The sequence below is a fragment of the Microtus pennsylvanicus genome, chromosome 18, assembly GCF_037038515.1.
Source record: "Microtus pennsylvanicus isolate mMicPen1 chromosome 18, mMicPen1.hap1, whole genome shotgun sequence".
Taxonomy (NCBI): Eukaryota; Metazoa; Chordata; class Mammalia; order Rodentia; family Cricetidae; genus Microtus; species Microtus pennsylvanicus.
Genome location: NC_134596.1, coordinates 34,698,119 through 34,721,913, shown reverse-complemented (window position 1 = coordinate 34,721,913; position 23,795 = coordinate 34,698,119). Strand labels below are relative to the sequence as shown.

General features: G+C 43.5%; 1 protein-coding gene across 36 annotated transcripts in view; it reads left to right on the top strand.

Moving 5' to 3' along the window:
• Positions 1–23,795, top strand: part of Dlg2 (discs large MAGUK scaffold protein 2) — a 1,657,078-nt gene that overhangs the window by 1,510,479 nt on the left and 122,804 nt on the right. The window lies entirely within an intron of this gene.

The following is a 23,795-nucleotide window of genomic DNA, read 5'->3' as shown; positions in this document are numbered from 1 at the left end:
ATAACAAGGGAAAATACATTACACACATTCAACTCACAGTGGCCCCCATTTCAAAACAGAGAGAGAGTAGACAAAGCAACGATCCAACCACAGCACAGCAGGTAAAAATCAAATGCTGCAACTTCATGTCAGGCATTTGAGGCTCGTGATGGAATTCTTCAGGCCTCGAAGGACTAGGAAGCCCTGCCCCCTACCCCACAGCTCTGATACCCTTCTCTCTCTCTGTCTCTGTCTCTCTCTGTCTCTCTCTCTGTCTCTCTGTCTCTCTCTCTCTGTCTCTCTCTGTCTCTCTCTCTCCCCCCTTCTCCAAAACTGATAAGTGCTTTAAAAAGTGGAAAAGTTGGGAAAGTTTTGGAAGGCCCAGAGCTTCCAAAGAGGGAAAAGTGTTTTCTGCACTTAGAGACCACACAGCAACACTCCAGGGTTAAATGGGCGGTGGACAGTGATCGTTATCTTTAATACTGGACCTTTGGCACGGGTCTCACCAGCTGATTCTGGCTGGCATTTTTGAGTTTGGAAACTTGGTGGCTCGCAGTATCTGCTGAATGAAGAACAGGGAGTGACAGCTGTCCTAATGGGCTGACATGTCTGAGGATCATCAGAAGGAAGGCATTATTGAGTCCTGTGAACTAAGCTGCGAAGACAGATGCCCATTGGAGGTGATAGCTGAGTGACTAGGGGAGAGCTCAGGGAGAGAAGAGGGTGACAGGAGACCTGAGTTTGCTCTTGGAAAACTCGTCTAGCAGCCTGGAAATAAGATTTCTGACTCTGTTTAAGCTGATGTTTCAATATGAGATAGATGTAGCTTATACTTTAGGATTCAACAAATACGCATAATATTGAAATATGTATGCTGGAAGTCATATGTCATGGTGCAATATGATATGTTCCCTTAAACACCATACAACCAAGTAAGCCACATAACTAGGAAGTATTTATCTAAGAACACAGGGTAGAAAGAGACAAGTTCGCTGTGCTAGGATGCAGTGTAATACAGCACAACTTTCGTGTGGATCACACACAAAGATGGCGGGGTGGGTGTGAAAGCAATGGCGTTGTGTTGATTGAATTAAATAAAGGCTGATGCCTAGAGTCAGTCTCTGATTGAACCCGGAGCCACTCACCCTCTTCTCTCTCCAGCTTCCTCACCTATTAAAGAGGGTGACGCTTATTCCATAGGGTTGTTGTTCACAAAGGTCCTCGATGGCACGTGGTCCTCAATGGATATGATTGTGAGAGGATCCAGACCTATTGCTTGCTCGAAAAAAGGAGCCCATGAGAGAAAGCATCTCCTGGATGAAAGACTTGGAAAGTAGGGTAAAGAAGGACCAAAAAAACAAAACAAAACAACAACAACAATAGCAACACAAAACAAAAACAAAGGAGGTGGGTTTGTATATATGCTTAAAGCAGAGAGAATGCTAGGATTCCTGAATACCCTGTAAATTGGTATGGACTCAAGTGAGTTAGCTCTCTCTCTCTCTCTCTCTCTCTCTCTCTCTCTCTCTCTCTCTCTCTCTCTCTCTCTCTCTCTGTGTGTGTGTGTGTGTGTGTATTTCTCTGTCTCTTTCTCCTTTTCCTCCCCTTCCTCTCTCTCTTTCTCCCCCTGAAAGATGTTTAAAGCATGGGAAGCTGGAGAATTCTGTGCAATTTCGGGGCTTCCTAAGAAGCCATTGTTAAAAGAAGCCCTCAAGTAATGCATCACATTGTGAGGAGGAGGATGGGTCACATTGGGCAAAGGTAAATTTCACAAAGCTAACTCATCTTTTGTGTCAAACAAGGCAGTACGCTGGTACGGTGCAAATCATGTAGCCCACAAAAATTACCACCGAAGTCAAACGGTGCCTTCAGAACTGCAAAGCACCAGGTTGCTACTAAAGAGTAGCGCTATCAGTACGCTCCGAAGCAGAGAGCAGACCACACCTTTGACTGTTTTGCAGAACCGACTGCTGAATATAATTAACATGATTATGGTTGGCTGGCCTGGTCATTTCTTGCAAGAATAATTTTTCTCCTCCCATATATCTGTAGGATGCATATTAAATTGTATTTTGTTAAAAAAAAATAAGAGTGCTTTCAATGTATTTGTCGGCATCCTTAGTAAGAAAATAGAAGCTATAAACATGTAATTTCCCTGTTGGGTTGGCAAGATAGCTCAGCAGTGAGAGCATTTGCTGTTCAACCATGAGGACCAGAGTTAAGATCCCAGCACCCACCTTGGACATCACAGAGCAGCCCGTATCTCCAAGGCCAAGTGATCAGACACCCTGTACTAGCCTCTGTGGGTACCCACATGCACAGAAGGGCATACACTCACACCTTACACTAATATACACACTCACACATGTGTGTGTGCACGCAAATAAATTTTTTAAAAAAATTTCAATGTAAATTTTCAAAACATCCCTTTAAGAAGTACCCGGTTGGAAACCTGTGAGGACTTTGTGTGAACTGTCTCCATAATAGGAAAACAGGCTAAGGCTGAACCATAACTAAGAGGCAGTACAGACATTATCTTAGCACTTATGTTTAGGGTATTTCCCGAGAAGTGTCTCCCAGGCACCAGGTCTTGCACTCCTTTATCCTTGCGTTCTGACATGGTTAATGTTGGTGCTTCGCCGAGAGGTTAATTAGCTTGACAGAGGCCACACAGCAGAGCCTCGTCTTTCTTCCAGGGCCCTGTGCCCTTGGTGTGTGTGTTCATGAACAAAATCAGAGCTTATGTTACATGGGCAGCTATGGGTGTTCTCTGGACCTGGTATTTTTTCTTTCGTGAGAAGAATGGAAGGAAAAAGAAAGAAGAGAGAACTAAGCGTGGACTGTTATAAACAGCAGTGGAACTCAGCTACAGTTTACTCTTTAGGTTTACAAAGTAAATCACTGATGAGCAAAGAATAGACCCCTGGGAAATGGGGAGCTTCACTTTTGGGTCAATGATGGTGATACCGGAGAAATTAAAACTAAGGTCTCCTTGCTGTCAGGCTGCCACCAGCTAGTGGGTATCAGCCTTTCATCCAGACAATGGTCTCTCTCAGATGCTTGCTCTCATCATCCCTAATAATGGGCTGAGTGAGCTGGGGAAATCAAGCTAAGAGGTCTCTTTATTCAGCCTTCCAAGTGACTCTTCATATCAGGCAATAAATGTAAGATTTAACACATCTTCATTGCAATTGTACCAGCGGGAGATCACCGCGAGAACAGGACAAATTGCATTGCAGGTGTTCCAACAAAGGGCTGCAGGCATGCAGGTGAAAGAGCGGCCCTCGTCAACTGAGGTTTCCTGGAGCGCCAAGTAGAAGAGGAGGCGTGTGCACTGGGTTTGGGGAATAAGTATGGCTGCAGAAAGTTCTCAAGGAGGCAACGCATGGTGAGGAGCCTTGTAATGAGATCTGGAGGCGTGAGCTATTAAAATTTTACCTGTTGATGGGGTAAATGAGGATCCAGTGGTGGAGGGAGAGAGGGGGACTTTGAGGCCAAGTTGGCAGTCTGGTTTGGTGACCTGAGCATCATTATCTGGGGTTGGTGTTGTGTACATTTGACCCTCTGTTCAAACAGTGTTATTTTAATTCACTAATAGCATCTAAAATACAATAAAATGCAGTTTTAATAGACTGCATTCAAAGATCAATGTGTTCCATTGAGGAGTAGAGGGAAGGGGGGATGAGAGACAGGGAGAGATTGATTTTTTTTCCCTGAATAAACAAATGGTTAATGTACTCGAAGAAGCAGCAGGATGAATAGATGACCCCCGTTGGAGGGGTTCTCAGCAGGGAAAGAGCAAGGGACCTATGTCCTCCCATCACCCCCTCTCCTTCAGTTTCTCTCCCCCAGGTGTTGGTTGGGGAGGAATGTAGCCAAGGGAGGGAACGCCAGGTTCTGGGAGGGATGTCAATGACCTTGCGTCCTGCGCCACCTAGCCATCCATGGCCGCTAAGAAATCTGAAAGGGAGATTGATTAGGACCCATCCAGAAAATGACGGGCGGAAAGACCCCGAGGCCTGCAGAGAGTCCTTATTATCTGCTGAGCTTCCAGCAGGCTCGGCATTAGAGTCCCCTGGAATAACTTTCATTCACGCAGATTGACACTTTCTTGAAAGTGATATTTCATCAGAATGGGATTTTGCCGGAAATGGATTCAGTGATGTCTCTTAATGAGTGTCACCCTGCCGACTGGATTGGGGCTGTGTTCTGCTTGCCATCTGTCAGCAGTGCGGCGCTCCCTGGAGCAAACAGTGTAAGATAGTCCCTGACCTGTGTGGTCTCGCCAGAGCAGGGTGCATCTGTGACAGCCTCTTAGGATTCAGATGGTATCTATAGAATCTCCATGCATTCCCTCTGTTCTGGTACGTGTGATGAGATGCCAAGGCTTGAATCAGCACAGCTGCCCCCAGTCAATCAGTACACGTCAGTAGCTCACCACTGAAACAGTAAAGCTATCGAAATAAACACTGTATCAGGCCAGTTACTCGATCCTCTAGGATCTGAATTTAAGGAATGATGCTTTAGCAATAAAATTGGTAGTGTGATTGATGATGGGCCAGAGCACATGAGCGCGGGGAACTGTTTGTACTTTCCATTCTACAAACATCTAAAATTACTTTTTTCAAGGCATTGAATGATAAAATCAAACCTCTCAAGACTTTCCTGAGGATATAAGGTATTGCTGCTTTTACACTCACATGACTTGGGTACATACCCATAAATTTCCAGGGTTACAGAGCAATTGCTCCTGAGGTTTGGGCAGAGACATGGGATTCAACCACCTGCTCTTATAGCATGTCCCAGCTGACCTAGAACACTCACTCCGACAAACCCTCCTACCACAACGAAGCTAAGCTTTCTAGGAATAAAACATGGAAGACATAAAACTGTCATCAAGCCAATGGTAATATCTATGCCACAACACACATAGTCACCACTGGGACCCCAACTCAAAGCTCAGCAGAGGGCCTCCATATTTGTGATGACTGTCTTCACTTTTTTCATCTTTTAACTTCCTCTGTTTGTTCAGCAAACATTTATCATCGATCTAGAGCTGGATATGTCATGGAGGAAGGTTCTAATATTCTAGTCCTCGGTGGCAAGGGATAGAGAAGTTACTCATTACAGTACTGTTTAATGACAGATGATAAGAGAAAGAGAAGCACTGGGTCGAGGGCTGGGGCACAGAGGGGCACGTCTTTATTCAGTATCTAATGTAAATCAGATCACCTCATGATACAGATCACCACCCATGTCGCAGAGACCTGCCACAGAACATCTGTGTGGTTGCTTGTGGTTGTTGGGTTGTTGTTGGTTTGTTTGCTGTGCCAATCCTAGCCAGCCCCTGGGCTATCTTACCCATGTTCTTATCTCCAGGTGCTTCCAAACTCTGGGACCAAAGCCTTGCCCTGTCATAAATGCTGTAATTAGTTTGTAGTGTACCCTAGCCTCATTCTCAATGCCCTAAGGAAAACCTGCCATGTATTCAATTATTTATTTCCATTGCCCCAGAAATTTTCAACACTAACTACATTCAAGAGCCTATACTAGACATTTTAAAGGAATAAGTACGAAATGTCTCACATCCTTCCAAAATGTGTCTTTCAGAACGCATTACTGTCAAAGTACAAAACAGGGCATAGCTGTCATGGCCTGTTTAGTGAATATGCAGCACCAACGCCATGACTTCACTGAGCAGCAGACTAAGGAAGGGTTGGGAGGAAATGGCAGTTTCTGTAACATAAAGATTGGTTCAGATGTCGAGACAAGGAGAAAAGGACATCATTGTGAGAGACAGAAAAGGGAATAGTCACAAGAGAAATGTGACAGGAAAGCCGAGCGTCTGGTCTATACCTCTTGGTGCACTGATGCTCTCTAAGGGGAGTTGAGCACAGGACTTGAGGTGGGGGCTGATAGCAGGTCTCCACAGCCTCGCACGCCAGGGTAAGGGTTTGGAGCATTTACTCTCAGATCCCGATTCTAATCTCAGTACATGACAGAGTCGACACTGGCTCCCTAGATTAGCTGATTAAGCATCGGTTTCATGTGAGGGCACAGAGCCCATCTCCACTTTGAGGACTCCCGTTTTGCTGGCCAACCAGTCATATCCATGGAACCCTGTGAGTCGGACATTAGGAAATGTATTTTTTGTTTGATCATTCTCTCATTCATTTATTATTGTCTTTTTTCTTTAAAGAGAGTCTTGCATTGTCCAGGCTGCTCACAAACTCGCCATGTAGCTGAGGATGACATTGAATCCCTACCATGCCCAGGGAATTCTGAAGTTTAATGTCATCAGATGAAAATACCTCAACCTCCACCTCTGCATGATTTATTTCCTTATCCCTGCATGTGCAATGCCCACCATCACCAACATACAAAACATGTTTGTTTCTTTCTAAAGACTGCTTCCAAAAAAAATCTTGCTTCTGCTAGGAATGAGAAGGGTGGCGCGCATCGTGCGGGATTTTAAGGGAGGTCATGTTATGAATGATAACAGCCATACACTCAACAATGCTCAGGGGTGCTAAAGCAGTCTGCTTCGATTTGCAGATAAGATATACTTCATTTAGGTCCAGGAATAATACATGAAAAGGGATGCATACCAATTAATAGCATTAGGTATTAATGCTATTAATTAATTAATTATTGGGGAGGCAAGGATGCGCGCCGCCCCTGGTATCTGGAAGATGGCCCATTGGGGGCAATGTCTTGTATTTGTGCGAATGACACGGAAAGAAGAAGATTTCACTGCACACCCGCTATCTGCTTATTTCACCTTTTAGATGTCACATTTGCATATGATGTAGCCCATAGTAGGTGTCAAATCCTGGTCTTCTGTTCATTGGTCAGGCTCTTGAGTAAAAGTGGTATATAACACTGTAGTGCCAATCCATCAAGGTTCTGTTTCTGCCACCATCAACTTCTAGTACTAGGACTTCAGCCATACTTACCCATGTCCATAGAGGTATTCTCATCTGCACAGAGCTGTTTGTTTGTTTGTTTTGTTTTGTTTTGTTTTCAAGACAGGGTCTCCCCATGTAGCTCAGGCTGTCCTAGAACTCACAATGTAGACCAAGCTGTCCTCAAATCCATAGAGATCCACCTGCCTCTGCCTCCCATGTTCTGAGATTAAAGGCGTGCACAGAGCTTTTGGAAGGATTTAAAGAACGTGCATAGAGAGTTGAGAGGCGTGGAGTGGCTAGTGTGGTCTGAAGCACATCTGAATGCTCACGCCATGACCAGACGCACAGACAGCGCACTCAGAAGGCATGCCACTGCGCTTCCGCTGTACGCTTGCTCTGTCCCTCCTAATCCTGTCCCTAAGTGAGTATCTTCTCAGAGCCTAGTTCTCTTCTTTCCCAGAATAGACAGGGACAAACAAGTGCATCGTGTTGCCAGATCCACACCCTCCTACAGCATCTGCAGTCCCTGCTTTGTAGATCCAAGCTAAGGAGATTTCAACCCAGGCTTACAGCACCATGTCTGAAAAGCTTTTAGCATCCTGTGGTAAAGTCTAATGATTCTGCATTTATCTCAGTGAAATTTCTGTCTCACAATGGAATGAGATCATAAACAAGGCCACATTTGCTTCAACACAAGTTGAATTTGATAAGAGATTAACTTCAGGTGGCTTGGTTTTTTGCTTTCTGAAATACTACTGACTTCATAGTTTCCTAGCGCTCCCACCAGGCAGAAGGCATGGCCATCAGTAGCCAGTGTAGCAATGGCGTCTCCAGCCCTATAGGGGTAAGTCCCTCAATAATCTAATCCTTTAAATGTTTTGGGAAGGAAGATGTATATCTTTCACTTTCAGGTGCCCTTTATTTCAAACCCGACAACATCTGATTTTTACTACCTGGTGCATTCTCTTTAAAAGTAGTAATTTGGTTTTGGGTAAAGTGAATGCAATGGAAATATTTTCTTTCCTTTTCCTCTTTCCTTCGGTTAACTCTTCTTTATACATCTTTGCCGCTATTGGTATAGCCAGCTACAGATAGTAAACCAACTCTCCAAAAGAGTTATAAACGTTATCCTGAATGAGTTTTGAGGGTCCTGTCAGCCTCAAGTTAAAAACAAAAAGGATGGACGTGTAATGGTAGAACATGTGCCTGGCATGCCCTAGGGTTGATTCCCCAGTGCCTCCATAAAACAAACAAAACGCCTAGGTAACTAGAAAGACATGAAGAATTTATTTAACTATTTTCAGTTTAATGAGGTTGGGCCTCCTTTGGACCCAGACTTTGTGGAGCATTTTTGTATGTATCATTTTACTTCCCCTCCCAGTAATCTTGGGATTGTACTTGGCATTGTTTCCAGTTCATAAAGGCTAAGCAAGTTCCCCTGCTTCTCCACATTAAGAAATGTGCCTCTGGTGTGCCTGCTATGATTTCTTTCCACCTTAGTCTTGTTCAATTCAGTTATATCTTCTGAGCTTTAGGTGTTATGTACTTGTGCTTATACTAAGAGCTGAACATGCACAATTGTCGAATAAGATTTACTGCCTTCTTTCATGCATTTCCAGACCAGAAGGGGAAACAAGCAAAAGAAACATGTCCTAAATGTCATCATGAATTTCTGCAAAGCATAGAGCTTGATGAAGAAGGTCGTGACTAGCTCCACTTAAGAGAGATATTAGAAAAGATTTACTATTAAAGGAGATAGAACTCATCATTCAAGGAAGGAAAGGGAGAAATCATAAAGAGTTTGTGCTGCATATGGCCTACCTGCATGTTCTCAGTACATTGATAGGTGGATGGGTGGATGGTCATTTGGTTTTGGGATTGGTTTTTTGTTTGCTTGTTTGAGACAGACCTCACAATGGAGACCAAGGTGGCTTTGAACTTGCTATGTGGTCTCATCCGGCCTCAAACAAAATCCTCATTATTTCTCAAGTGTGGTCTGATAACTCTTACAGAGGTAAGACAGATATTAAATGTTAGGGATATCTAGAGGCAGGAAAGATAGGCTTTTATCCATAGTGATCAGTGAGTCTTGGAGGAGGTCACATTTAACTGATCCTGAACTAGAAGAGAGACATGCGGGTTCTGTATTCTTTTCAGGGGATGTCAGGATTTCTTACTGACTGGCCTATAACTTGCTATGATGACCAGGCTGGTCTCAAATTTGCCACAATCTTCTTGCCTCTGACTGAGATGGATCCCAGGGCCCACACATGCTATGTAAACGCTCTACTAACTGAGCTGCAGCCTCAGCCTCAAATTCTCTATATTCTTATTCTCTTCCCTCCAGCTTTTCATATTCCTCCACTGTAAAAGCTGCAATAATGCCATCTACTCCGGGAACAATTTCTCATTGGCTGCTGGAGCTGCTGCTTCCTCTGTCACTCTTGATGCAGGCCACTGTTCAGCTTGCTTGCTTCCTTTTTCCTTTCTTTCTTTCTTTTTTTTTTTTGAGCAGGGGGGTTGTTGTTTTTCTCTTTTTTATTGTTTTTATTGAGCTATATATTTTTTCTCCGTTCCCCTCTGTTCAGTTTTCTAATGTTAACTGCAGCCCTGATGCTTCCTTTTTACCTCAATCGCTGCTTCATCTTGTCCCCAAGACCTCAGCTGAAAGGCAGACTCTGTGTAGTCTCACTCTTTTAGGAAAGGCCCTTGCACTCTGCTTTTGGTTTTGTTTTTAATTTCCATATATTGTAGAAGAGCAGCTTGAGCAATTGTTAACAAAGACATAGGGAAGCCAACCAATGCAGAGTCTTTGCCTAAGTAGAGACAAATCACTTTTACTGGTTGGGTTCCTGAGAAACGCGTATTCAGAAGGTGATTGGCAGATGTGCAGTTTACTTGGTAAGGATTCAGAATCAACGTGCGTGCAGCAAAAGGGATGGGGCAGAAGAAACGTTTGAGTGTTGATGTCATCCCAAGGAGCACTTCTAAGGAAAGGTCAGGGAAAGTCACTCTGAATTTGGGGTGGAGAGCTGATGACATCGCATCCTTCTGGTGATCACTCATGACCACAGGCTGCTAGGGACACCCAGGGCAATGCAGACCTCCGAAGCTAAGAGAAGTCGAGACCATTTGGCCTGGAAAAGAGATGGGAAGCCCTGATGGATCTGAAGCAAAGAAGCAGTATCTCTAAAAGATTACTTCATTTCAGGCCATAGATTTTGTTCACCGCCCAGATAATGGAATTTTCAAAGCCCAAAATATAATTTCCATTGTATTAGTTTCCCACTGCTGCTCTAATGAATATGCAAAATCTAACAACCCGAGGCAATACATTGTCTTTCACAGTCCTGGAAATCAGGAGTTTTAAATCAGTAAACTGAAGTTAGGGTCTCAGCAGAGACTACTTTCCCTGAAGACTAGGGGGTGTTATTGTTTGTTTCTAGTCTTGGCTCTTTATTCTTTGGGGACCACCACCTAGCTCCCAAATAAATAAAGATAGGCTTATTCTTACTTAGAAATACCCAGGCTTAGCTTGTCTTGTTTCTAGCCAGCTTTTCTTAAAATTTCCCCTCTAACTTTTGCCTCCGGGCTTTTATCTTTCTCTCTTTTTGTATATTGTCTTCCTTCTTTGGCCATGTCTGCTGTGTGGCTGTGTGACTGGCCCCTTCTTTTCTCATTCCTTCCATTTTCTTCCCAGACTTCTCCTACTGCATGCCAGCCCCACCCATCCTTGCTTCTGACTAGCCACTGGCTGTTCAGCTCTTTATTAGACCAATCAGGTGTTTTGGGCAGACTGAGTAACACAGCTTCACAGAGTTAAACAAATGCAACATAAAAAGAGCAACGCATCTTTGCATCATTAAAATAAACGTTCCACAGCATCAACAAATGTAACACATCTTAAAATAGTATTCTACAACAAGAGGGAGATCATTTCTCTGCCCACCCTCTTTTTAAGCCTCTGGAGCCTGCTTGACTTTTTGGCTTCTGACATCACACCCTTCCTCACATCCCTCCAAGTTCTTCCTCCCGTTGTCTCATCTCTCATTTTATCCATTGACTTCCCAGTATGAACTGTTTAACTATAGTTATAGTTGATATTATAGACCCATAGTCTCCCCATCTCAGCATCTTTAACACAATCCTACCTTCAGAATTCCTTCTGCCATATCAAGTTCACGGTTCTGGGATTAGGATACGGACAGTCTTGGCAGTGGCTGGGGAGGGGGTATTATTCAGCATACACAGCATTGGCATCAAACCCTATGTACACTGATGCTGCCTCTTGGGCATATTTAGTCATTATTAAGATGTCAGTGCTAACCTACTCTTGTCTGTCTTCCTTCATAACATCAAGATTACTGGGGCAAATAGTTGATACCGCAGCAGTCACTACAGTCAGGACATTTAGCCTCTCTTTTCTGGTTAAAGAAATCCAGAGCAAGAGCACAAATTAAGGAGCCTTCAAATCCAGGTGTGTTGACACTTGCCTGTACTCCCAGCACTTGGAAAGGTAAGGCAAGATAATGAAGAATTTGAGGCTAGCCTGGGCTAGGCAAAAGATCCTCTATTAAACCAAGGGCTGGGGATATGACTTTTGGTGGAAGAGTTGTGTAACAGGCACCGAGACCTTATTTGCATTCCTAGCACAGGAAGCAAAACAGATAGAAAATAAATTCAATCTATAGAAATTATGGATGAAAGCCAGGAAGTCTTGAAATAACATCTAAGATAGAAGCAGGGAGGAAGTGCTTGCTCCTACCTCTTCCTTTTCTGCTTCTGTCAATGTCTTCCATTGGCTGGACCTGGTAGAAGACATTTTTGCAGTGTGTGTGTGTGTGTGTGTGTGTGTGTGTGTGTGTGTGTGTGTGTTAATTACTAGGGCAAAAAAAAGTGTAAGAAATGAACATAAAATGATTTGGCACACACACTCTAAATCTAACCCCAAACCCAAAATATCCCTGTAAGGGCCAAAGATCTTGCCAAGTACCTTTGCGCCTGTTTTTCCTGCCTCACCCCTTTAATATTGCTAAAATGTACAGTTATTCCTTGCCAGCATATCTAGTTCCTCTACCTGGACACTGCTGCATCCTGAGTTATAAGTGATGATGCTATCTACCCATGGCGTGATTTCAGGATTGTGCTCCTACCCGAGCCTTGGGAATGTCTTAGCCATTCTCCTTCCAGCACAGGACCAAATAGAGCCTAGGAGAAGCTGGACGCTGTGGTGAAATATTATGTTCACTGGTGATTAGATCAGGGAACGGAACTAGGAAACAAAACGCCGAGTGGAAAAATCCCTGGCTGCTTGGTGGGTTTTGATCAAAGGCTAACTCTCCAGAGCGCCTTTTCAAAGTTCACCCTGTTTCCTGAGTGCACAGGCCTTTTCTTTAAACATCCTACTAGCTCTTCTTCCATCCAGTCAGTGTTGTGCCTGGCCCAAGGGACCATCCGAATTGAATTTTAATTTCATTATACTCTCCAGGAGCACACTGAGTTCAATCCATTGTGGTCCTACATAGAGATACAGAGGGAACTCTCTTCTCACGAGCATCTCCTCCTGCTTCCCCTCCTCATCCTCTGCTCTTGCTCTTCCTTCCCTCCTCACTTATCCCTACTCAACTGTTAAAAGCTGTACAGAAAGATTCAGAGGGACCCTCTAGAGGGTCCTGTTTGTTTGCCCTGCCTCCCCAGCAATGGCATCCTATAACTAGAGTGTATAGTATCAAACACAGTCATCAGTGCCCCCAGGGGAAGCTCCATGTCACAAACTTAAAGAGAAGACCTGGGCAGCGAGGAAGGTGGGTGGCTGTCAGGTGGTAGCAGATATCATAGCCGCTTACATCCAAACTTTGCTTTCCACACGTCCCTAAGTCTTCCAGCTAGTGCAGGGGTTCCATGAGTGAGCCTCTCGTGCTGCTACAAGTTGCCCAGTTTTATTTGGCAGTTCAGAAGCCAAAGGCCGTATTAGAAGAGTCTGTTTCCCATCTTCTCATGCACTGACCTTCAGCTGTACTGTCAAGAGATGACTCAGTCCCCTGTGCTCCGTACTTCCTCTTGGCGGAAATGAATTTCTTCTGTTCAGAGACCTAAGGGCCCCAGCCTTAGTCCCTCCATGCTCTTCTCTCCCTTTCCTCGGCTTCGTCACCCTGGGCCTAGTCTCCTTTGCCCGCCCACTGCTTCCTAATTTTCTCCCGTTGAGTCTAGGTGTCGGCTCCTCTCCACAGTACACCTCCTCTGTACTTCTTAGGTTCCCATGGTTGCCACTGCCGTGTACTTTCTGTGCTCACATGGTGCCTTGTTTATATCCGAACAAGCCTCTTCTGGCCTACGGTCCCTAAAAAAAAAGAAACAGTAAGCTCTTTGCAGTCAGAAATGAAATAGGATAAGCTTTTATTTCTATTCCCAGCATATGTAAAGTAGCTGATTAGATGGAGTCAATGAGCAATGCTTTCCCGGGACAGCTCTAGTGAAACCACAGTGAAATCTTTGCAAATCAATGAATCCTAGCTTATCGTCTCTTGTGGTCACCCTTACCCTTTGCGGCCATTGACAAGCTTGACAATATAGAACACATACCAGAACGGAGGTTTATTTGACCTTGACATGATATATCAATGACCAGGAACCCCAAGATTAAAGATAAGAAGAGTTTAACATGAATTTTGAATTTATTCTTAAATGTGATAGTTAAGTTCCTGGTTATATTTCTGTTCTGTCTTAAGATTTCACCCATATTAGCAAGTAAAGAATTTAAATAGGCAAAAATTTGAGTTCAGAAAAGATTTGGGTCAGCACAGCACACACACCGGATAGGAGAAAACTGTGGTAGAGCTAGGTGACTAGAAGATGGCACAGCCATGCTGATTGGGCAGAAGCCCACGTGTCTCCAGGAGCATGAGGCTCGTGAGAACTGCCGAATCCTAGTATTGAAGGCCTTGCATGTCTGAAGACAAACAGTAAGTGATGGCTAAAAATAAATGATTGGTTAGATACCTTATAAGGAACAAATGCAGCCTCAATTCCGTTTTCATCTTGCCAGTCATTCCCACCTCCAGCGAGCTAAGGGAGGAATTTCTGCACATGGGACCTCACACGTAGAGTCAAACCGTGCATAGAGAACAGGGGTACTGTGTGAGGTTATATAAACACACAGCCCCGCCCACTTCTCCATCCTTATTACACCTTTTTCTTCATAACGCAATACTTAGACTTCTACTATGAAATAAACAAACACTATTGAGAGATGCTGGAGAAGTTAACCTAATCATACAGACAGAACTGAATATGTAGGCATGTCCAAATGGGCATGTCTCCAATGGCTGGCTGCCAGGGCCAAAGCTAACCAGTCATCTTCCCCAGGCACACAAAGCTGCCAGTTCACATTTTATCATCTCATTCTTTTTTTCTTCTTCTCGTCTCTTCCTTTCTTTTTTTGAATCAGGGGTTGGGGAACCCTAGATTTCATAGGTGCTAGCAAAGCACTCTACCAGCAAGCTATAACCCTAGCCCAAGCACCTCATTTGTAATTTGGTTATATAAGTAAAAATCACCAGACATCTGAGGATATCCTCCCATCAAAGAAGAATCAAAAGGAATACTAAGAAAGCAAAGACAATGCAGGGAATTAAGGGAAACCTCATGTTCCCTGGAACTAATGTGCAATAAGAGATTCATGAAATAGGGGCTGGATAGGTTAAATGGGAGCTGGCAGGAAAGAAAGAGCTCCTGAACATTGGGGTGTTTCAGATTATCCCTAGGCCATCAGGGTCACTTCTAAAGAGATCTTGTATGGGTGGCCCCAAGAAAGTAGAAGACACCTGGACACATTCAGCTTGCTCATATCTGTGATCACAACAGACATCACCTGCACCTCCAGCAGGGAAGGGAAGAGTTGGGAACCAGAAATGAGTGAAACCGGTTGAGCCATCAGCATCTGGGGTAGGATGGAAACAGTCAGCAGGGAAAAAGTTAAACTACAGACAAGGGAGAGGAGAGGAAATGGGAACCGAAGGGCAGAGATGCAGGTGGTAGAAGAGGAGAGGATGTGCGTCCCTTGAGGACAAGAAGAGCAGGGGACACAGGCTCTCTCTCCACTCTCTTTTCTGTTCTTTTAAAGGTGTCTGTTATATAAGAAGAAATGACTTATGCTTCATGGGCAATATGACAAGGGATTCAGATAAAAGCTCAAATGGGGAATTTAAGGTCAGGAAACAAATGCTAAGGTTTTGTTGAAAACTGGCTTTTATTTGAAAGTATTTTTTTACACTATCTCTTATCCTGCTGAATCGAACAACAAGCCAACTAGAGAACGTCTATGTCTAGTTACAGTCCACTCTTGAGCAGAACAGGGCAGTGAGATGAAGTTTCGATTTGGTGTGGTTTGTTTGTTTTTATAGTTATTTTGTGGATATATATATATATATATATATATATATATATATATACACACACACACACACACACTAAATATATATACACTATATATATTTTATATATATATATAATACACACACACATATATACACACACACTAAATCAGGGTGATCATTGCAGACTGTCTTCAAAGGATAGTCTTGTGCATTAATCTCTAAAATCCAGCTCACTGGTGGATTAAATAAGGAATTGTAGACTGTACTGATTCACCAGGAAGTCCTACTTTCCCATCCCAACCTAAAGCAAACAATTTAAATGGCCAGCACTTGGGAGGCAGAGACAGCTAGATCTCTGTGAGTTGGAGGCCAGTCTGGTCTACAGAGAGTTCCAGACTGGCCAGGTCTACAGACAGAGAAACCCTGTCTTGAAAACAAGAACAACAAAGAAGAGAAAACAACTGATAAAGAAATGTAAGCTGTGACTGCGCTAAAATGGCCTCTAGAGTCGAGCTTCAGTCATCCTACATCTTCTGAATTTTTAGCTCCTCATTGAACAGTTTGCAAATAATCGGCACTAGGCTCTGACTCGCTCTCCGGTCCTCACCCTCATGGATCCCATCATAGAAGCTCCTCCTACACCTGCAGAGGCAGCCTGCTGGGGATTCCTTTTTAAATTATTAATTGAGAGCAAAGATATATTTACCTGATTCAGTTCCACAGGGATCAGTATCCCCTAACATATTTTTATTTGCTTGTAGATAACAGTAAACTTTATTGTCTGCTTGCTTTTATTATTTCCTCATTACCACTCAATGAATCTAGAGGATAGGACAATCCATTAGTGTGTTTTATGCATTCCTAACTATCACTGTGGGACAAGTTATCCTTTAGACTGGAGAAATCTCTAGTCTCCTAGTTTCTTCAGTTGCTTAGGCTGTATCTTATATACTACCTGTCATTGGAATTCTGAAAGCTTGACACAAGATCCCTAGGTCATAATGACGTCCTCTTAAATCAATGTGTTTCCTTTCCATTATCAGAAGCCTGCTCTGCCTATGCCAGGCACGAATACAATCACTTCCTTTCCAGACAACCTGATTGGGCAGGTGTTGCTTTCCCATTATACAGACCAGAAAACCATGCTGTCTCCAGGTGGCAAAATCTCCACTGTGAATCTCAGTAGTCAACTTAAGATTCAGACTCAAGTCAGTTTTATCATAGAGCCTGTTTTTACAACAAAACCCTATGCCAAACTGGATTCCCAATTCCTAGAGCCAATAGAGTTCGCTAATTCCGGGAAGTTTGTGTGTAGATTCTGTTTTCTAAGAAGCCTGGTACTCTGCCTTCATGACTCTATGAAGCGGAACCTGCATTTTTGTCAACATGACATCTGATGAATCTGGTTTTCAGAGTCGACACCCGTATTGTAGGAAATAAACGGTTGGGGGTTCAGACTGTTGTTTGCGTATAAAATCTGCTTCATTTCACACATTAAGTTCCTGAGTAGTTGCCCAAAATCTCTTCAAAGTTCTCCAGCTTTTCCTGAGAAAATTATTCTAGTCCAAATAAATGAACCCAGTTCTGCTTGGAAATGAGCGGTGGTGTTAGCAGACACAGCCTTGGTTGAGTGTGTTGTTGAAATTTCTTCTAAAAGGCTGATCCATTCGGTAGTAGGCAAGCTAGGTGATCAGTTTTCTTTCCCTGAAGTCTTCATTCAGCTTATGATCAATAAGCATGTTAGTGTTTTCAAAGCAGTAACTGGGTGCGACCCTCTGTGCCCAGTGTTAGGGACAGAGAAAGAAAGGACTTCGTTCTTGTCCTCATGGTGCCCCTGACAAAATTGCTCAGTACTAGAGACTTACAAGAGATGCATATACATCATCTGACTGACTGGAATTTCTGACTAAACCTAGATTCTGACAAACTTGGTTTGTTATCTCTTTGCATCTATGTGTCTCTTTTTGTTTCTGTCACTTCTCCTATCTCTGCACCTCTCTCTCTCTCTCTCTCTCTCTCTCTCTCTCTCTCTCTCTCTCTCTCTCTCTCTCTCACACACACACACACACACACACACACACACACACACACACACACACATACACATGGAGCAGCAGTGGAATATTCCATGTCTCCCTTCAGCTCAGAATCAGGTTGGCAGTCTGAAGGGTCAGCTAAGTTGAGGTTTGAAGGAAGAGGCTGAAAGAGACTTTATGAAGCCAGCCTGGGACAGTCCATGCTCAAAATCCTGCCAGTGGCCATTGGTCAACTCTCTTGACAGCAGGTAGAGGTTCAAGTGTCTAGCTAAGAAGGAAGCCATCCTCCTAAAGCAGTTCATGGGCACAGCATCCCTCCGGGCACAGCTACTTGTTAAGTATCCAGCCTCACAGAACAAGGCTCGTCCCTTCTATGCCTCTCTGGTTCTGAGGTCCCAGGACGACTCAGGAACTAGAAGGTGGTAACATGCAGGCTGCTGAAAATTTTCTGAGCTGCAAGTAAATAAAAGGAATTATCATATGAAAGAATTTTAGCAATGCGTTATTTCTTCGATGTGAAGTACAACCAGAGGTCTGTGGCTGACTCCCTTGTATATAACTATTTAAGAGTGTAGTGGGGAGGAAGAGAGAAAGAGCACACAGTGATGTATTTAGATGTTTCTAGTCTGTCGTTTATTCTCATATCTCCATTCCACGACTTACATTCGGGTCTGTGCAGAGGTGCATTTTAGTCTCTGACATCAGACCGTGTCTTTGTTCACTTATGTAAAACTGAATGATCAATAGATGGTGCGTTAAAAAATCAGTACTGCTTAGAATGATGAAAATAAGCTGCAGTGTCAGATTTTCAGGATGGCAGTGTACGTGGCAGCAATTTCTTCATTTCACAGAAGAGGGAAAGTTCCTCTAAGCAGATGGGAGCTTTCCCTACCCTCTCCAGGACTTCAGATACTCTGCCTCCAGGGCACAGCTTTGAAATTCCAGTTTCTCTTTCCACACTGTAAATAACCAGCAGCTTCTCAGGGAGATTTCACTTGCCCTACTTTGTCTTTGGACCTGACTGTGTAAGCTTATTCCAGGCTAAGGAGAGCTTATCCACAGGAAGTTGCCATCTGGAAGGCACTCAATACTCCAGTACCCCTTGCAAGGAGTGGAAGCTTAAATGGCAGGTGGCTCTTTTGCAATTCACAGGAAAAAGAAACTTAGAAGCAGCCTTGAAGTGAGGACCCATCCAGGAGCCTTTGGTACCCTGGCTGTTAGTCTTGTACGTAGCCTGTAATTGATGATGCAGAAACATTGAGGAATTGATGACAGAAAGATGTCCCCCAAACACGAGTGAAAGCATTTATAGTTGCTCACAATGCCACACCTATGGAGCAGTGATCAGAGACTGTGCTTCGACATGGTGTGAACTGTTAGTGCCACATCCTTCGCGTGCATCATTCCTGGATCCTGGTGACAATGGCAGGCAGGTCTAAGGAAATAATAATGTGACCCCAGCAGACTGCACATTACTGACATTCATCCTAGCCCTGCCAGGAGGGGCATTAAAGTGTGAGTCCTCTAGCTGTCTACTACCAAAGAGATCTCAGCTCTCTGTGGAAAACCCCTTAGGCCCATGGAGGGGGGTGGGGGGGCGTAGAGTGCTCTTCAAAGTGGCCTCTGGTGGTGCTAGGATGGGTAGCCCAGCAGGAAAGCAGTCTCTGTTGCTTAGATGTGCAGAACCCAGAATTCAGCTCAGTGGCTCTCTGAGCGGTGTCCATACTCATAAATAAGAAATGGGAAAAGGATGCTACCATCAACCTCAGTGCCACCAAGGACTTCACATGCGTTTGTCCTGACGGACCACCAAAAGAAAACCATTTAAGCTCTTTCACAGCAATTTGATTCTCTAAACCCGTCTGAAAAGTAACTCGCAAGCTGTACAGGTGAATAAGCTGGGCCTTAGTCATTTCCCCAGGCCTTGTTATTATTAGTAAAAGGCGTGATTAATCCCGAAGGCTGGCCTCCTCTCTTAGTTCTCCTCTCGTCTGCTCGCTGCTTCTTTTAGTAACTGATAGTTGTTAGACAGCTACATGGAGCCGGAGCCGGGGCTGTGAAGGGATGCTTTCCCACCTCCACACAAAGCTCACCTGGGAGGTGCTCGTTCCTCCTGCCAAGGTAATTTCCTCTCCTCAGAATGGAGGCACACAATCTGAGTCAGAGACACAGCATCTGGGCCACATTAAAGCGCAGTGGATTAAGCAGGCGACGCCTCCTTTGTACTTTGGGCTCTGTTGTTGACCCCTGACAAACTGCAAAGAAAAGTGGAGCACGGCAAAGTCCCTCTCAGTGTGTGGTGTGTGGCGTTCACGCCACCTTCTCGTCACCCACCCGAGTGTCCATCAGTGCTGAGACAATTCTGGCAGATGAGGCCACTAATACCACAGAAACCAGGAGCCACATGGAATTGGACATCGTCATTCCGAGCTCCAAATAACCACAGATTTAGAAGAGGATCATGTGGGTCATTTAATGTTCATCAAGAAGGGACCATGCATCCCAATCTGAGGCCACTTTTAAGTTGTTCCTCTTTGGCCTAATAGACATACTTCATGATAGGGAGAGAGGTGCTGAATCATTGGGCCTTAGAAGTACACACAAATTTTTACTCTTGATCCTCAAAGAGATTACGATGTTTGCAAATAATGAGCAAGAATAGGTTGTAAATTACACATAAAAACAGAGTGCCAGTGATTAGCAAGAACCAATCATCTGATCTGCGAGCTCTCTGCGGCTCTTCCCAACATCTCTGGAGGAAGGCACCATCATTATTACCATTTCTCTTGTAAGAAAATTGAGCCAAGAAAGGTTAATAACTTTTCTAATGATGTGTAGCTAATGTGTTGATATCATCTATATATTCCAAATCTTAAGTTTTCTGATATTATCAACCATCTCATCAAAACTGAAAATAAATAAAACCCCCAAATGAGTGATTACAGTTAGAAACAATCAGATTTATTACTTTTTCAAATGCATAGTGATTTTTAATATATGTCATCTACACTAGGGACATTTTCTATAGAATACATTTTTCTGTAAAATCTGAGTTTGGTGAGCTGCCATGCATGACTTCCATTTCATCAATACTGATTCATTTGGCTGTAGCAGTATGCCGGGAAAGGGTCAGTTTGAACCTGAAACCCTCACAGCCCCTGTCTAGGCTCAAGGTACAGATGTCCTTCGGTCCCAGTGAGCACCATTGATTGCTGCTCCCTCTGCTAATGGCTTTATCCACTTCATTTCGAACTTCATAGGTTTGCTCATTTCATTTTTTTAAGTTGGCCTAGAAAATAATGGGTTTCATTATGGCACTTCTGTATACGGTTATCTTTGTTCTCTGTTTAAGGCTTTTTCTTGCGCCTCCTCTCCGTGTGATCCCTTTCCTCCCTTTGTACGGTCCCTCTGCGTCCATATGCAGTTGAGCTTAGATATCTTTCAATATAGAGGGGAAACCCACAAAGGTATCTGGGCTTCTCATACAGAGAGGAAAAAGAGTTCCTTCACACCCTGACAAACTTAGAAGTTAGTTTTCAGTGTGCTATTGGTAGTTATAGAAGGCCCAAGAAATATGAAATAATGTTTAATTTCAGCATTCACCAGCTGCCTTTTGCAAGCAGGGCTGGACAGATTGCTTTCTACTGTGCTGCCCACCTTACCACCGTCGGGCTTAGGATCCTTGTAACGTCACATTCTAGAAGCGAGTCCATTCAGGTTCTGTCTTGCTCCAAGCCAGAGGGTGTAAAGATTAACGTGTTTTAGAAATCTCAGTTGGATGTTCTCATGAAGTTTGGAATCAAGCAAGAATGTTAGCAATGTGACTGAAAAATGCCCCAAAGCAGGAGAGCACGGGCAGGAGGGACGCCCATAAAGAAACGGGATTAATAAAGAGGAGGTCTATTAGTTGTTCGTATTTTAGCTAGCAGAATGGATTTTCAATACTTTGATAAGACGTAAAGACTGGCATCTTACAGTCTACATAGATGGTTTTATTTCCAAAGTATTTCTAACCACAAGCTTGGTTTATCACTATGCAGTTGTGAGTGTGCAACTACCCCCACCCTACCACATTGTATCTACAAATCTATTGTTTACAAACTGGCTAAATTATGAGAACCTCTGCTCTCACTTTCAAAATGTAAAAGACAAACACCTTTGAATAGAAGATTTGTGATAGAGATGAGTGTCAAAATGCTAAGTCAAGAATAATGTGGAGGCTAGATAAGGCAGAGGCAGCAGAAGCTACAGCCATGGTGCACTTAAACGCTGTGCGATACTACATGATAAACAATATAAGAAGACAGCAGAAGGTAGTGGGGGTATCTAATGAGCCATATAACAATGCAAATGAACTTTATTAATAAGGCAAGCCTTCTGTCATAATACACGCTGAGGTAGCATGATCCTGATGAGAGCCTATCGTCATTTTTAATTGTGTGTAGGTTACGTGTCAGAACGGTTTCCACCGCCAGCCATGACTGAGCTGAAGAGAACAGACATTGCCTAGAGAACAATAAAGACAGCAAAAGGGTCTGGAAGTGGCTGTAATTTGACAAAAATGTCTGAAACTTGAGCGTTTGCTTTGGGAAAAGGAGATAGATGTGTGCTGCTTTCCTTCTCTTGTGAAATAATGTTGGAAATTGACATTATTTGATAACCAAATTTACCTAATGATTCAGCTCGTTCTTCATTCACCTGTCAGTCACTCAGCAAAGGTGTTGTGTGCCGCTTGTTAATTCCCTCTGGACCATCAGACACGGCGTCATGAATTAGGGAATCCCTATAGTGAGACGTGGGTTCTCCCCTAAGGGGCTCAGCCCAATGACAATGGGAAACTACACAAATAATTACAAGATGGTGTAGCAGAGGCAACACCATGGCTCACTGCCCAGACAGCATGAGGTCTTGCCGGTCGGATGTTGGAGAGTACATTGGGAGAGTTTTGCTCTTTCACCTTCCAGTCCCCATGGTTATGAAGCAGAGAGTCCTATGTCTGCATGAGACTGAGATGAGACCAGGCAGGCACACTTTCTCTTCAGAGAGTGGTCATAGGACATGGATCTGAGAAAGCTCCAAGTTTCTACTCTGTATCCCCACAGAGACCAGTGAGCTTTTCCTTCACGGTGTGGAAACATGTGCCTATAACCCTAGTGCTCAGAAGGCTGAGGCAGGAGGAACACGAGTTCAAGGCAGATTGTGCTGCATATACACAGCAGCCTGAATCACAACATGACATATTTTTGAAACACAAAAAACAAAGTGCTAATGGAGACTATATGGTTGTTGTGCACAGTATTGGCTAGTACTAACTTATCCCATAATGTACACACACACACACAGTAACACAGTTATTTATATCATGGAGACCTTCAGAGGCCTAACACTGAAATACATGGGGTTTGTTAAATAAACATGTATAACCATAGAATGTATTAAGGAAATGCATATTTATAGATTTGGTAGAAAGTAACTAGCCATGCATGTCATACTATTCAAAAAGAAGAAAAAAAAACCATTTCCGCACAGTTTTCAATGTGTGTTTGTGATCATGTACTCACAGACATCCCCACTAACATTTCCAGCACAAAGCTTGGTCCCCTGATGAGCTTTGGGGAAGCACATCTGTATGAAAGAAAGCAGGGGCCTTTCCATCTCCCTTCTATGTTCATATAGTTGAGATCTGTTTGTATGACATCTGTAGGCTTCATCTTATGACCTAGGAAAGAGATGACCCCAGAGCCCCACATGTTCCGGGTGTCATGTGGTCCATTATAGATGTTAGCTGATCCTTCTGGTAACAAGGAAATCCAGCCTGCTCAAGGTGCCTTTAATCTGCAGACAATATCACACCAACACGCAGAAGTGTTTTCCCTTGCAATGAAATGCAGTGTTTTAGAGTAAAGTCAATGGATTTTAGATGAACTATGTGATTAAGTCTATATTTGGCTTATTTAACCATTTAGGGCTGAATTATTAACAGGAAGTCTGCCAAATCTTGATAATTCCAGGTTATATTTCAGTGTTGGAAATTACTAACCTACTATTATGGGCTTTTTTAGTCTTAAGAGTACAAACTTTTGTATTTCACATTCTGAACTACGTAAGTATTCTGTTAGCTGTTGCCAAATCTTTTAGGGAAGGCCATCTTGCAATTATCAGTACATGTTACATGATCTGAAATTAAAGTCAGCTTCATGGAGCTTTTTAAAATCAATGAGTGTGGTGACACACATAAATCCCAGCACGCAGGGAGGCCGGGGCAAACGTCTCTGCAATTTCGAGGCCAGTCTGGTCTCCAGAGTGAGTTCCAGGACAGCCGGAGATACACAGAGAAACCCTGTCTCGGGGAATGGAAAAAGAAAAGAATGAAAAAAATCAAATTATTTTTAAATGTGGTAGTGAAAGCCTGGAATGGTGGCACACACCCTTAATGCCAGCACTCAGGAGGCAGAAACCAGTCTGCTTTACATAGCAAGTTTTAGGACAGTCAATGC